Source organism: Mesitornis unicolor, unplaced genomic scaffold, assembly GCF_000695765.1.
Source record: "Mesitornis unicolor isolate BGI_N332 unplaced genomic scaffold, ASM69576v1 scaffold4593, whole genome shotgun sequence".
In the NCBI taxonomy this organism is placed as follows: domain Eukaryota; kingdom Metazoa; phylum Chordata; class Aves; order Mesitornithiformes; family Mesitornithidae; genus Mesitornis; species Mesitornis unicolor.
In genome coordinates, this window is record NW_010173820.1 from 67,800 (window position 1) to 85,154 (window position 17,355).

The window sequence follows — 17,355 nt, forward strand, 5'->3', positions numbered from 1 at the left end:
TGGTAATTTCTGGAAATTAAATTATAATGACATTAAATAAAATTGTGCTCTTAAAAGATAAAAGAAGATTAATCCATAATGAAACCTGGCTCTGGAAATGGGCTGTCACAGCAGCAAGATGGTGCCTTCTTTGAGGTTTTTCTCTCCTTTCTTTCCAATAAAATTTCCCCACCAGTAAGAGCTGTGTGCCAGTGCTCTTAGGAATCACAAACTTTTATTACGTCGTTCCAGTAGATGTTGTAGAAAGATGTACGGACTAGATTAGATGGCCTACTTTCCAAAACGATGAAATCCTGAACTAAGAAAAGCTGCAGGAGACAGACTGAACGCTTGAATAAATACCAAGAGGTCCTACAGGAGATTGAAAGTCACATTTAATTGAAAGTTGGAGACTCTCAAATAACACAGGGATGACTATAAGACAATTGACTAAAGGGGATCAGGAAAGGCAGAGTAAACTCTTCATTTGGAAATAAAGTGTATCCTTCTATTTTCTGTATCTGTGATCACAATGTTGGTGAATTTATAGCAGTCTGTCCTAGAGAAATAATTCTGAACAATATAATTTTGCCATTTATTTTGCCTGTCACTTTGAGGGAAAGTTGTTACAGGGTTGCAGCCAACTCAGATGTTTATTTCTTTCCTTTGAGAGGTAAGGAGAAAAAACATGAGGAACAAGACAGTGAAGAGAAAAAGAGAAACACGTGGGGATCCTCATTGACTTCCTGGTAAGATTGTTTCAGCAGCAGACAGCAGCAACATCATTTCCCTAGGGCTGCATGAGTGCCCTGCCTGTCTTTGCATCAAGTAGGTGCCCAATGTTGCACTGAAGAAGGTCATATCAACAACTACCCAAACAGATACCCACAGTCAATTTACACAGCTGGAACATAAACGCCAACACCTGCCCTCTTAGTCTGGCAGCCAGAAAAATGTCCTAGTTAAACCCATGCTCACCACTCTTTCCAGAACCCCCTACCACCTCTCTCCCTTTTCACTATCACTGATGTCTATACTTCTGTAATTCATTTTAAAAGAGTTAAGCAGCTTTGTATCGCAGAAGGCACTTTACAGAAACAGATGAATTATAAAAACCCTTTCTGCTTCACATATAGTCATGTAGGTAAAACCCAAAAGTAGCACAGGAGTGCTGGGATGGCCCAACTTGTTGAGACTTCCATGTTGTCTTCCATGGACAGCATCTATCTGGGGTCCACATGGCTTAGGACTGTTTTCCAGGCACAGACCGATTTCTGACCATAGTGTTAGTCATAAATGGAAATATAGGTAATAAACATCCTATTATAACAGATATGTCAGATTTCTGTTACTCCCAGGCCTAGGTAACGAGGAAAGCCTCTTTGTTCCAAGGAGGTAAATCAGAGTAACATTTGATGCTCACTATTTATGTGTAAAGAAACGACAGGATTTCCCAGCAAGAAAGATGAAAAACTCCATCTGAAACTGGTATGAAAACAGATTCAGCTAACTTTTCTGACAACATGGGGATGGTTAAACCATCCAAAGAACTTGGAAAATTATCATCTGACTTCAACCTCAACCTTTCAGCACAAACTCAAAGGGAAATCAAGACAGGCACAATCGCTTTCATCACCTGAATCCTATTCTTTTTGATCCATATGCTCTGTGGTTTTCATTGCCTGAAAACATCCATCCTGAAAGATCTACAAGGAGACAGACAACTGCAATGTTCTTGTTCTTCTCAATGTTAGTCTTACAATAAGAAGAAAGAAAAATAATGCCAAAGAGAAATATCACCTATTTCTTTGCATGTCTAAGGCCCAGAAAAAGAATTGCATAACATTCTCTAATTAAAGAAGGTAAGCTATTAAGAATAAAATAGATAAGTAAACCAGTAAGAAACAAAAGATGGATAGTGGAATCTGAATATATGAGGTGACAGAAGTAATTACATTGCTCTATATATCTTACATAGAACAAATATTTAAATAGTTCTCAAATGCAAAAAACATTGTATAAATTAATGCAGTTGCAAGAGATTAGATTCTATATAATCAATTGTTTTGTACTTTACAATCTACTCAGGTTGTATAAAGAGAGGAGACATTTTGAAAATAAAAAATGAGTGACAAACACTTCAGTCAGGTTGCTGTTTTCAAGTGTTTCCTCCAGGTTTTCTTCTCCCTTATTTTTCTAGGATGGTAAACTAAAAATGAATGCAACCAAAATCCACTCTGCAATTCCAAGTCTTTTGAAAATTGCCATTTGAATGTGAAAATAATAAATGCTGTTGCCATTATATCAATGCCTTTGCACAAAATTTTCCCACCATTATCTTGAAAGCTTTAAATTACTATCTTTGGGGAATGAGAGGAGAGGTATTTTTAAATGCAATAAATGGACGGGGTTTTTAAACACTAATATAAAAGCTGGATGCAATAAATATTGTGGGGTAAAATGAGCATGCAGAGCTTCCCACTGTATCGCTAAATCTACTTGTTGTACTTCTTTGCGTTTAGGAGCCACCAAAGAGTCGGATAAGATACAAGAGGAGAGGAGGCCATTTCCCTACCCTTTGGCATTCTCTGTCTACACAAAGGGCAGAGCAGCCAAGCTCTGCTATATATTACTCTGGAAATATCCCACAAACAGTACATAAAAGCTCCATATTTTGGTCAAATCTATTCTAGATACGTACATGCAAGTACAGAATTAGAGCAGTGGAAATTAACTAAAGAGTTACAGATGGCCCTATATATACAGCAGTACAATATAAGAGAGACCATCTGGAAATATGGTTTGTCCTTACCTGATTTAAAAAAAAACAACAACCCTCATTTCTACTTTCCTTTTCTAGTTGCAATTTTTCTCTGTTCAATGAAAATGTGCTTGTTTTAGTTTCCAAAAAAATGAGGACCTGATTTATACACCTGCCAAGTCAGGAACCTGAAGTAGAGATGCAGGGTAAACACTGAGGAAGTGGTGATACTTGGGATGTGTTTAGGAGGTACAACTACAGATTGAATCCTTACTGATTTTGCAAAAGGTACATGTTTAGCCAAGAACTTGCTCAGGAAACAAGCAGATACTCTTTGAGTGAGAGGCATGCAATTACTGTTGCTGTCTTGAGGGGGAACAACATTTTAATGTGAGCATTAATCCAGCTTATAAAAATTGTGCTGGCATCTACCGCATCTTGCTAGAATTGTACGGTGTCTTAGCTGCCACACTCAGGAGAGAATGCGTGCGATCCAACACAAATCATGAAACGGTTTCATACAGCCACACTCATAGCAAAATGTCACCTGCTGAGGTGAAGTCGGGCACAAATTAGGTGCTGTCTAGGGAGGAGGTACCCACCCGCCTGAGACACAGGAGACTTCTGATCCCAAGACCGGCAGCCTCAAGATGCCCTTCTTCAAACGCCACATTTGCTGAGTTCATTTCTCACATGGATTAAGGGTCTTCAGGTGTATGATGTTATCAACAGCAAAAATTATTTAATTAGCTCTCACTTTCAGAGGAATGACTTATGATGAAACATTCTAGTGTATTTTTCCTATCCTGCAGTATGGGAATTAGTCCCTTTAGCATAAATGTCCCATTAGCGACACTGTATATGGCATGGTTTAAATTATATTTTCAGGCTAATACATTATGGTACTGGACAAATAAAACCAAAATAAATTATATCCATCTTTCTATAAATTCCATTATGGCTTAATTGTAAGTTTATTTTTCTTCTTTTTTTTTTTTGTAATTTGGCATTTTTTTACTATCCAAATTGCTTGCATGTGCTCCTTCCCATCTGCTTCTCCTCCTTCTCCCCACTCTCTAAGCCAAGGGAAGCTGACAATTTGTCATTTTGATAGAAGAAAAAGGGGAGCAACTTGGTGAGCTCTAAATTTGTTCTGACTTAGTTAATGTACCTGCAGCCCACAATTAACAGTATAACAAATGTAACACCAAAATTATATACTGCATTTTTCTTATGTCTTTCTGCATTATGCTTACGTTCACATTTATCCATCACATGTAACATGGAGCAAGGCTACAGCGTGTTCTTCTGTATTAACAAATCAGGGTTTTTTTCCTCACATGGGACAAGCAGGATAGCGTTAACAACATTATTTGTTGTTTTTCGTGAGATGCGCGCACTGCTAGTATATCAGGTCAAGTGCTCTGTAACCTGCTTATCAGCAGTTACCACTAGATACAGTCTAAGGGAACAATTCAAAAATGGTTTTGATTGATTGCAACAAACTGGCAGTATAATTGCACGCAAGCCATTAGAAATCCAATTGAACCCTGATCGAGTACTTCATTACTCTTGCTCTTTTCACAAGGGCACACTATCCCAAGTAATATTTTATACTTTATAAAAGGTTAGGTTTGAAAACTTAGCATTACAAATGTCACATTTACTTCCAGCTGGAAATGTGCAACAATGTGTGACAATACTGAATAAAATGTTGAAACATGTTTTCCTTTTGTTTTACTTTACTCATTTTTGTAATACAACACTGGTTACTGGAAAATGCCTTACAGCTTTATTCAAAACACATGTTCAAAGATCTGAATGAAAAAAGCTTTGACTCTCTCTGGAACATCTAACCGATATATCATTTGTGTGCTTCAAATTTTTTTCTGACTGTCAAGAACACTTTTATGTCTTTAAGATTTATTTAAACTAGTTTATTATATAATGAAGCTTGTCAGATCGTAAGAACAAAGTCAAACAATATGCTCTATATCAAAGTATAACATTTAACATATAGATTTAAGTATACATATCAAGTACAATGCAATCAAGCAGGGTTTAATCTGAAAATGCAAATGGTTCAGATTATTAAAGCCACATCTGTCCTTTGAAGCATAATTTAGGCTATTTATCAAAAAGCTATGTGTAATTATATTATTCCCTCCCACCAAACATATTTTAGCCATGGATTTCTTAGTTTGAAAATTTTATGTTTAACTCCAGGGCCAAAATTTCACAGCCTAAACCACTAACTAAAATATAAACACAAACATAAATTTGAAAATGTATATAATCACTTCTAGTCTACAATCTATTATGTTAGGACAGTCATTTTGATTACATTAATCTCATGGCGATAACAGACTTCCATAAACTGAGTCTTAAAACAGAGTTTTCCTATTTCTTTTTCTATATTTGTAAATATACATTACTTTGTCATATCCTGCTACTGTGCAGAAGCCTGCCTGAGGCAATACAAAAGGTGGAACTTCTGCTTTGAACAACAGTGTCAGTTTTAAACATACACTCCTTGTTGTTTAAATGGGGAAAACTCCTAAAATTTATAGTAAATACTTAATAATACATATTTTAAAATAACCTGCCTCTTAGAGTGCCTCTGCTAAGAAGGTAGAGGATGGGCACTTCCTTTTAAAATATTACTGCAAAGATTTGAAGAATTTTCCAATTACAATATTTCTTGTATTGATCAAGTTAAATGTAAATTGTTGCAATGATCAACAAGTGATTGTCTCCACTGTAAACAGCACATACCTGCAGATTTAAACTCTAAATTGTAAATAAAATCTGCCATGCAAGCAATCCATTAATTCTGTCTCAAGTGCATGGGAAATATTGATCAATGGGGATCTATACTGCTATGTTACTATGCACAGATCTAGCAACTGTTCAGACAGAGTAGTAACAGTTCTCATTACATGCAAAACTACAAGTAAAACATTTGTGCTTTAGGACACATTAAAAATGCCTTCTTCTGCACAAAAGAAGGAGTTTTTATGAGTTCCTGGAAATTTGAGTGTTATATTTAGTTCTTGTGAGTCTAGTAAAAAGGAACATGCTACACAATTGCCACGCATTAAAACAGAGTTTTAAAAGTTAAAATATTGCAATGGCTATATAAATTAAAAACATCAACTTCTTTAATATGCTTCATTTTGAAAGTCACAGGCCACACATTAAAATGTCTGTTTACTCTGTATTTTAGAAATAGTCACTCAGGTGCTCACCTGTCACCTGTCTCTTCTGGAAAGAGAGAGATTCTTCAGTGCTCTTTGAGTTTTTGGGATCTAGCCTCACAATGACAATATATGCATCTACTTCAAATATCCATAGGGCACTCAAATGTGTAACAAAGTGAAAGGTGTTAATTTAATTATAATTTATCCTCTTTCCCCAGCCTCATACAGGAAAGAGCTGTTCCCTGCAACAAAATGCTGAGCTGACTCATTTGGGGCTCAAGGGCAGGATTCCCATGCAGGATGAAGCTCATCTTTCTAGAAATATTTCTTCTTTATTTTAGGGAGAAAGAACAGTTTGGAAGAGGCAGCAAAGCAGTGCTAAAAAGCATTACTTCATCATATCCTAATTTGGTTGGCTGTTTTTATATGTGTATGTATTCCCACTAAGCAAATGGAGTAACTTTTGAAATAGCCACCAATAGTTATTCTCTTCCACAACGCAGACATTGTTTGATGGAGTTTACACACCATGGGTGGCTTGTTAGATAAATAATAGAAAAACAAGTACAGTATTGAAGTGTCTATTTTTATAATACTATTTGGGAACGCTGAAAGCGACAACCAAGATTTTAGGTGTTTTTACAATATTGTAATACATTAAAAAAAATAAAACTGCCTAAAATTAAACATGTTCCAGATGATAAGCAAAACAGAAGAGCACAACAAGCAGTATAGCTATAGCCACCCACAGCCTTCAGGCCTACGGTCTTTGTACGTGTTACTGAAAATTAGGCAAGGTTCACGGCCGGCTCAGAAGGTTAGCAAATCAGGCTCTGGTGGGCCAAGAAAGATCACAGAGACAACATATTTTTAACTGTTTATATCGGTTACATGATAATAAACTGTTCCACATGAAGATAATAAATGTTACCCCAGTGGCAGATACATAGACAATCATATTTGCTAGAATAAACAATGTTAGGACAAAGGGAGTTTGAGTTTGGTGGAAGAGGACAGAAAGATTAATGTAATAATCCTACCTCAGGATTGTGTTGATTTTGTAGGCTTAGATCTCAATCTGCATGTCTTTTAGCACTTCTTTATGCACAAGATTCTTTATTTTTTCATTCTAATCAAGTTTAAGTATCTGCATGTCGAAATCAGAAGCACTTACATTCTCCATAACATTTCTCCAAACATAAAAATAAAGCATTTGGTCCAGATCCAAAGAAGGTTTTAGGCATCTAAAACAGGATTTAGTTTGTTCTGTGGTGCTTAAATCCAAAATTATGTGATAAACTAGACCTGCTTAGCAGCCATTAACCCTGAAAACAGCTCTGGCTTTCACCTGAAAGCTCCTCAGCCACATGAAGTTATCCAATTTGTCACTAGCAGAGCTCCTTGTGCCTCAAGAGCTCCCCGTCTGTTTCCTACATAAGCTCAGTGGGAACCTGGAGCACAGGCAAAACACACTGAAATGTCTCCTAAGAAAATAATCACAGCACTATGTGCAGAAAAATTTCAGAGCAGCTGGGGACACATCCACCTGGAGACAAGTGTGGTAGCACTTTCCTCTAGCTTAGCTGTTACAGCATCTGCACAAAAAACAGGAGAGGTGGATTCTAGATCTTTACCCACAGTCAGACTTTGTAGAAGCAAAGGCTATTTTTCAGTAATGGATTCAAAAAGGAACGGACAGAAGAAGGAAGAAGGAGCCTAACTGTGTAACTCAGCGTCTGGTTCACGAGTGCTACTTCTTTGGTTTTGCTCCAGGAGCTGCTTCTGTCTAACAAGAGCTGTAATCAGCCATGTTAAGCAGAAATTCTCATTTTCATTTCGCAAATGTCTCATTGCACGCTTCTTTTTGTGCCACAGACATTAAGGAAATTATTTTAAAAATTGGTCCCTAGACTACGCTTCCTGAATGTCACTAATAACCTCCTCCCTTTCAATAACCTCTCTTTGAGGAAAGTCTTCTTGCTGTCTCCTTTTGAGCCAGAAAAATCTCATCTTTTAATTACTCATAGTAATTTCCAGAGAAAATCTACAGCTTGCTTCAGTGGTTCAAATGATTTCTTGCACCCCAAATCAAACATAAGATCAATAACTGAAGACAAAATGCTTTTTATCTTGCCTGCAGGTAAATTATGCACACTTAGCAGTTCAGGGAGTGCTTTCCTCTGGTGAAAAGGACCTCATCTTCACCTCAAGAACAGAGAAAGTTTATTCAAGCATTGAAACTGGGTACAACCAGCACCCAGAAAACACTCACTCAAAGTATTTCTTGGGTAAAGGAGAGATTTCCTTCCATTCAGATTCCCAGATCCCACATATCCTTCTTAGTCTTTTAAAGTCAAGAACTTCAATAACTGAAGTTTACCAAGATGACACTCAGATAAATGGCAGGCCCTACCACAAATGAGAATAAACAATTAATGATGTAATTTGTCTAGTCTTCCATCAATTATGGTCAGGCATAAATTGAGGACAGAAACAAGAAGCTGGTTTATAGCAAGCAGATTTCTGGAATGCTCTTTCCACAAGAATAGCAGGGGAAAAAATGTTCTATGTATTTTAAAATAGAACTTGATCAAATTCATAAAAGGACAATGTGACATCCCATGCATGGGACTGGACCTAGCGATGCTGGAGGTTTCTTTCAGACATATGTTGCCCCTGTTATAGGCCCAGAGAAACGAGCTGTACAGAAACATTTCTCTACTCTTCTCCACAGAACACCTAACTTGATTATAATTTTGTGGTGGATCCTAGACCTTCTGGAAAATTGTCAGCAGCTTAATTACTTGGAAAGGTACAGATAAATAGTTGAATTATAGATGCAGTTATACCATATAATACTGTACCCAGTTTCCTGGTATGGCTTTGTTATATTGAAGAAGCTTATATGGGAAAACCGTAGTTCCGTTAAAATAAAAAATGAGCTGAAAAGCCAGACTGGACAAAAATCCAATTGTCAAGATGCGGCTGTCTGCAGTGGCCCAAGTTTCTCACTTGCAGTTGCATAACAGGCTTTTTGGGTTGCAGTATTCTTGGCAGCCTGAGCAAGAACAGAGCCTGTTCAAGTTACACAACTGCAACGTCATTAGTGGCTTCTGGAGAGTGTGCCCAGAGCTGCCTGAGTAAGTTAGCGTTACACTAAAACATCAGCCGCTAGTTACAAACTTCCCTGTTGTGTACACAAGTCAGAACCCTATTGCTGTTTCCCATCCCAGGCATGCCGGGAGCTGTGGGAGCCCTGCCCTGCCCTGCCCTGCCACGCCACGCCAGCCCCGCACAGCTCTGCCTGCTCACCAGCGTCTCTCAAGAGCTGAAAGCCTGAAGAAGCATTACTCACTCTTTTTTTATTTTTCATTTTTAGCAAGACCAAGGGCCTTCCTCAGAAAATGGTATACTCAAATGCCAGTTATGTCAGAAGAAACCTGGAGCCAACTCAGCTATTCTTCCTGTGCTCAGTTTTTCAGTCCCGCATGGACTTTTGGATAAGACTTTGACTTTGTTGCTGTGCCTGCTTTCTCATTTGCTGCATTTTCTTTTGCTGTACTGATCAACTTTACTGATCATACTCACTTACCTAAGAAGTCAGACTTAGTCACTCACCTTAAAGCATGTTAAAACCATTTATTCAAACACCCACTCAGACGTTTTTAGAAACACTATCAAGTAGCAATTTCCTGAGCAAGGAGATACTATTCTTTAAAGCACTCAGTAGTACTAACACAAGTACGTGAAACCATGAACTGATATTTGCAATCTTGTTTCTCTGTTTTTATACTAGGAAATATGTTAAATCTTTTTTTTTTTTTTTAAATATAGCATCACTGTCTTCTCACAATGCAATAGGATGTGTAGGAGGTATAACAGCACACGTGGTCAACTCTACCTTGTATTTTTAAAATAATCAACTGCAATGTGAACTACAGTATTAACTACAGTGCCCAGTTAGAACTCTGGTGGTTTGGGTACTGCCCAAAAACCATCACAGAACTGAATTAAATGTAATCTTTGGTTACCTCTTTTTTCCCCCTTTTTCTTTTTTAAATGCAGCAGCTCATCTCTAAGGAGGAATTACGTAATATATGAGATGAAAATATCAAATTATTTTTTAATAATGCAATATTTTAAAAGTAATCTTGACTTTTTTCAAAAAATGTAATCTCATGTTTTTGCCTAGGCATGTACCCTTTAAAGTACCTAAGGGGCTTAATAGCCTCAGGACAGGATATCTTCTATCGACTTTAATCATGGTTGTACAGTATTAAAGAAAAATAGAAGGCGTCTAAGCCGTGAAAAACACAGAGATGACAAGTGAAGTTAAACATGCAGCGCTGGTACGAGCATCTGTGAGATGTCTAACATTCCTACTGCCAGAACACGAGCTCCCTTTCTGACTTGCCTCATCACTGGATAAAGCTGTAATGTCTGAATTCATCCCTAGTTTGGGAGTTAAGGCTATCCTTTCCCACTTTCCTGAAAATTAGTAATTTAGAAATATTCTAAAATGATCAAGGAACGTTTTGATCAAGTGGATGAGATTTTCCAAAAGAGAACTTTGAAGTGTCCAGTCTCATTGAATCATTTTCTGGCAGGAGGGTCGCCCCATTCAGAAAGCCAGTCCCATTTACAGTGTCTCAGAAAACCATTCCAAACCGAACACACTTGAAACGTCAAGATTTAATATTTACTTATTATTTTTTATTTTTTTCTTTTCTTTCCCTCCTCTGATTGTTTGGTCACCAACCCCACAGCAAGTCAAATGCTTTTGATTACTTCTCTCCTGTCGTGTCACTAAAAATCTACATTCTAAAAAGAGAAGGTATAAGGCATTTGTGGTTTCTGAAATCACTGACATAAGGGAAAATTTCTGCACTTAAAATAGTCAAAATGATAACTGACCTTTCACTTATGCTGACCAAATGTATTATGTGCCACTCAATCACTGGTATCTATCATTCCTTAATTAGCACCTACACAGTAAAATAGCTCAGTTCAGTAGTGTATTAATTACTGGTTTATGACTCTGCTTGCTATTATCCTGGCTGTACAGCAGCAATCATAAAAAGCCCGGCCTTTTCCAGCACAAAGGGGCAGTATGTGCTATGTGTGATTCATGAAAGTTTCATTAATATTTAAGTTCATGTGGTTTAGAGGAACAGAAGGGAATGAGCTGTTTGTTCTTACTTCACACCCAGAGGATTTAGTTCAATTTTCAGGACAGTACAAATTGGACAGTGTGATAGGGCAGAAAATCTGCTTTGTATATATCCCTTCATTCATACTGCCAGCCACAAACCAAAATAAAACCATGAAAAAGATGTGAATTCAGGCATCTTTCTTCAAAATTCAGTGTACGCATACAAAAATATAATGGAGAAGAAATAATAAAAAAAAATCCTCCCTTTGAACCACCAGCATTTGATAGAGAATAATCACCTACCATATTCTTCGTATTTAAATTAATGTAGATTTTTATTTTCCTTTTTTAATGATGCAGTTCAAAGGACAGGGTGATAATAAATGTGCATTTGCTATAATATCTCTTGTGACATGTCATTTGAGACTCTGTGTCTCACACCCAAAGTTTAGAAATACAATCTATCTGCATGAATCGGCTGCAAGCTGAAACAAGAAGTAAGGATTCATTTAGTCTTTTATTTCAGAGACCTGTTGGGCAAAGTGCATGGCTATAGCTCAAAGGAAAACAAAAGGAGCAGAAAGATGAAATACTGAAAGATTAAAAAAAAAGCAGAACTTGCATAGCAGCAAATAGATCTAAATACAAATTCGTAAACAGATGAGTTTTTCCAGCACATGCTACCAATGCACACGTAAAGATTTTAATTTAAAACAACAACAACAACAACAACAAAATCACTGCACTGGGACTGTCCATACTCAGACCTGCTCTGCAGCTCTGGCTGGTGGAGAAGATTCCCCTGCGCACTTGGCCTTGCCTCCCAGGAGGAAAATCCGTCAGCCCCAATTGGCAGAGGTTGTGCTCTGAGCCAGTGCAGAGCAGGCAGGAGAGATTCACATCCCCGAGATCAGAGGAGAGCACAGCTGTACATTTTCGGCCAAGAGAGAAGGGATCAAGTACTTTTGCCAGCTGTCTACTTCCTATGCTTCTTTCTTCCTACAGACTCTTTTTTATCATAGAAGATATCATGACATTATACAAAGAATATCAACAGCGTAGTCAAAATACTTGAATTGTCAAATATTTAAGTTTGGCTTATGATTATGCAGGAGACTTACTGAAGGGAGAATAAAGTTTCAGCATACAAAACAGTTAGATTGTCACTCCGATTGCAAAGTTAAGTCAACTGAAATAAAGTGGATGCTTTTTATGCCAGTCCTGAATTATTTTTAATACTACCTCACTAAAGCACCAATGAGAGCATCAACCTGTTAATACACAATATGGTAAGATTCATCTGTCTTGTAGCCAAGAAAATTCAGGCTACTGCTATAAGACAGTAGGTTACACAAGGAACAGGGGGCTCCCACCTCCTGAGCCAATATTGTCCTGAGATGACGAATCACAGAAAAAAAAAATAAAATAAAAAATCAGCTCCACTTGTCCTGCAATTTGGAGGGAGAAGAGAAACTGAGTGAAATATGGATGCTGATTTTAGTGGGACTAAGATTTCATTGTTTGTTTTCAGAAATGTCAAAGATTCATCAAATTTATAGTTGGAAAGGACATTTTGTATACCACAGGCCATTAAATATCAACTCATTGCTGCTGGACTGAACCCAGTAATTTGTATTTGGCTAAAGCTTTCTGTGCTGGGCTAAAACAGTCCTGTAAAAAAGACATCCCATCTTGATACGGATAAATCAAGAGAGCTCACTGGCAGTTTCTCCAAGCTGTTCTTCTCTAATTCTAGTTTATAGGTCTTCAGCTTCTAGACACTAATTTTCTCTATGTTTGGAAAAAGATGCTTATTAGTACTTTGTATTTTCTCCTTAGGAACATCCTGTATCTGGAAATAAAATAATCTCTGAAGTTTTCTTTCTAGTTCAGCTAGAAGGGCTGAACTGTAAAATACTCCCGAAATGTAGGACTGTATTGTACATCTTCTCTGTTCAATTCCCACTTAATCTGCTTTTACTATATCCTGAAGTCCAGGACTGACTTCACTCGTGCTGTAGGAATTTTGCAGTTATTTTGGATGCTCAGAGAAAATGGTTAACAGTATTAGACTTCTAATTAGTATTTGTGCATTTATCCTCAACATTTCTAATCAGCTGTGATTCCCACTAACGACTTTTTGAGGTTTGTCAGTTAAGCCGTTCCTAATTCATTTAACTGTGTATGCTACTGGTATTTTACAAAGATTTTAATGTAAATATGTGGTAGATCAGATACCTTCAGCAAGCCTAAGTTTTTGTCTGTGCTTCTTAAGAGCATCAAATACACAAGCTTAAATAGTTTTCTTCCCCGATTTTTACACCTCTGTGAAAAATAAACTCAGGTAGGACTTAGCTTTCTTCTTATTGAAAGGTACAATGCTCAAAATGTTACCTTTGGATCACAGTTCTCCTTAAACCACATGAGTAATGCTCAGCCAACTGGAAAACCATTCAGGTTCATGAAATATGTATAAACATTATTACATCAATTCACATGATATAACAAAAGAAAGTATTCTAAATATATCTATGTTGCAACTAGTTTACTCCTGGTGAGACATGGAGATGAAATCTGGTATTAAAATGACAACTAAGAGGAAAAATGTTTTTCATCATGTCAGGAGAATTTCTACAATTTGTACTTGTTCTGCTACTTAGGGAAACAAATTAAGTCTTCTTTAATACCTGTCCTCACGCAGGGCCTTTCCCTCTTCCAAGTTTTGAAACTTGACTCTTGTTTTGATTTTGAAATATAAATTTTTTCTATGCTGATAGAAATTATTCCTCAAGAGAATTCTTCCATCAAGTCTAAATGGTAACACAGCTGCACTTTACAAAAGCTATATACACAGACAAATAACATGAGAAAGAGGCAGTATTAACAGGAAACAAACCTGAAATAAGCTCTATGTTAAAAGGTTGGAGGAATAATCAAATTACCAAAGATCTCTTTTGTACTGAATGATTGACAAAGTATAATCTGGGTACAGACGGATTGTCTGCTTGGTCATATGTGTGCGTACCTGTTATGTTTTGCTAAACAGTAAGAGCTACTTTCCACTTATATGAAACACAAAACCCACCAAACTAAGCAGTAAATCCTCTATACACTAATGAAAGCTTACTGTGTGATACAGAAAAACTGAAAATTTATTCCTCTTCATTTACTTCTAAACTTTCAATTAGGGTTACAAATACCTGAAAGTCAGATTCTGATCACAAGACAACCACAGGAGTAAATCTGAAATTAATAACCCTACTAATTCAAAATGGATGAATCAACACAATAGTCTATCTCCTCTCAAACCAGAACACATCAGCTGATATGAAAAGAAAGTAGTTCCATTCACAGGTGAAATGGCTTAGATTAAAAAAAAAGACAGCTCATATAGGTTAAGCTCAAAATAATAGCTGGATGTTTTCATTAAACATTTAACCTCACTTGTTAACATTTCTAAAGTATCTGACAGAAACATTCTGCTCAAAATAGAATCAGTTTTCATTATTATTGCTATTATTACTAGTATTGCTACTATTATTATTTTCTTTTCTAGATCCCCTGGTGATATCCCTCAGACAATTACTCATTTGTTCAGTGGATAGGATGCTGCTGCTACTTTTCTACAGACCACCTGTAGGAATATATTGGGGGGCTGGTTAAAATAACAGACAACTTCAACCTTTACCCAAGATATTCCAGTCAAGAGTTTACATGAACTTGGGGCCTGATCCTGTAAACTTGTTTGGTAAAGAGAAGAGTTTGCTACTTCAAGCACTCCCCTTGATTTCAGCATCATGATTTAAGGCCTTTGCTTGGTCAACTCAGTCCTTTGGGTGTTCTTTATTTTGCATTGCACAAAAAATAAGTGAGTATGTATTTCAAATGCCTTAGAGCCAAGGGAGGTAACGTCAGGGTGAAAGAGAAACTGTTATGAGAAATGTTTTGCAGATTTTAATGCACATCATTTTGGGTGAGAAGGCAGTTCTATCTTCTGAAAAGAAATCAGACATGCCAACATGTAACTCAGGATCTGTCAAGGACAAACTGAAAGGATGAGGTCTGCTACTTTCCATCTCCAGCTAATGTTAGGCTCTGCACCCTCATCAGTAGGAAAGCAGTGATTGTTTTAAGAAGACCCAAGGAACTTTCTTTCCTGAAAATGCGTCATCAGAAAAAGGACGTTGTTGGGCATCTCACAAGACTGGCCTCTAAAGGGCCATGAGACTGTAAGGATATTTACATCCTCCTTTTCCATGGACCCCTCTTGTGTGCTTATAACACAAACACAACAAAACCGGCAGCAGTTACAGCATCAGTTCTTTCATGGAAACTTTCAGAGCAAGTACATTAGAGTACACAGGCTCTCCTATCTCTGGCTTGTACAAAAAACTGTAAAATCAAAACTTTCTCCAGCAAAAAAGAACAAATCAAAATAATAAATCTAAAAGGTAGTAGCAAGGAAACATTTAAGGCAGATGGCTATCACATATAATGTCTTATACAAAGCTCCTTCATTATTAAACACTTAGATGTACTTAGTTGCAGATGGCAGAAATGTCCTTCCACAAGAAACCAGCTTAGTGTGAAGGCACCAAACACCTTCCTCTTCCTAAGCATGTCCCTCCTCAGTCCACATTTCTGGCAAGGAGGAAGTTTTACATGGGAAAATGTAAATGACGTCCAAAGAGAACTGCTGAGGTTGGAATAAACAGTTGCCCTGCAGGACCTTCACCAGCTCTGGCCAGGGAAGCTTTGGGAAAGAAGTGGAGTTGCCACACTTTACTTGCATAGCCCCAGGTAGAGCCTGAAGACGCTCCCTTCATTGGTTCATGTCCTAGAAAAAGATGGAGTTTCTCCACACCTGGCTTCCTTGTCAATCTCCTCTGAGGAAAAATTCCTCTCTAACCGCAGATTTAGAGATTAGTTCAATTCTGTGCATGTGAGTGAATACTATTACTGTTTTTCTGACAGCAATTCCTGGGACAACCTCTGTAGAGTCCCCCCAAAATAAATGAGACCTTGAAAGTTTCCTTTGTTCTATAATTCCCACTTAAAGACATAATCCGTATTTTACGCCATAAGTGATTGACACAGAGAGGAATCTTACACCACAAACTGAAGATTAGAGCTCAAATACTCCTAGCAATAAAAATGGAGACAAGGAGGTATTAGCAGAATTATTTCCAATTAAGTTCTTTCCAAAGCTTTCTGTCAGCCATTTAAAGCAATATTTTGGAGTCACCCGTGCCGCACATTTCTATAGCTGTGTCACATGCATATATCTCCTTTCTGCCTTTTTTCAACCTTGTAATGTAAGCGCTAACTCCTTGGAGAAGACAAGAAACTCTGCAGCAAATGGCACACTACACCTTTTCCAATGTGATTATTTTTAAGCCCTATAGCATGTTTATAATTGTTCTGTTTAATGTTTTAAGTGGATTGGGAAAAAAATCCTGATTCATGACTGCAAGATAAATTAGAGTGAACAGTATTAGAAGCATACCAGGCAGCTCACACTTGAGATGACTGATAGTCACTAGCAAGTCCTGAAGACTGCAAACTAACTTCTGAACAACCTTTTGAATGGAGATCTTATTTGGAAGATGGCAGAGAAAGGACTGAAGCACATAGACTACTGATGGCCTCCTTGTGCTGATCCCATGTCACTTCCCATCCTGTCTAAAGTTATATGACCAGCTTCCCCAGTTGGTAACTGAAAAGGAAGTGATTTACACACATGCCTCTGGCAGCTGAGGACCACCACTCATTTAATCTTCTGACTATCAGTATTTTTATTCATTCAAAAGTCTCCCTAGTTGAAGTTTTTTAAGAGTAATGAACACTACAAAAGAAACTGATTGAACCCACTCATTCAAAACTCTGACCTAGTCCAAACAAACAAACTGCAGCCACCACAGCAGCTGAATTTCCAGTTCACCCCATGCTAGCAGTCTGAATAGGAAAGCTTAAGTGAATGTAGAGTTTGCAGCGTTATGCAGTCCTGGAAAACAGGTGGCCTGGGTTGCTGTCTGGAACTTCAACGAAAACCCAGTACAGGATGACTATACTGATTTTCGAAAAGCTCTTTCAAAGGAATGACTGCCACCTGAGCACGGAAGAGGTAAGTCAGGTCAGTCTCTCATTTCACTGACTTCAGCGGAGCTACGTCATTCTGTACAACGGGAGATGAGTCTCGCGTTGGAGACTTACACCCAGAGTAACTTGCTGCCTCCTTCAGTAGTGGGCCTGAAAACGACATT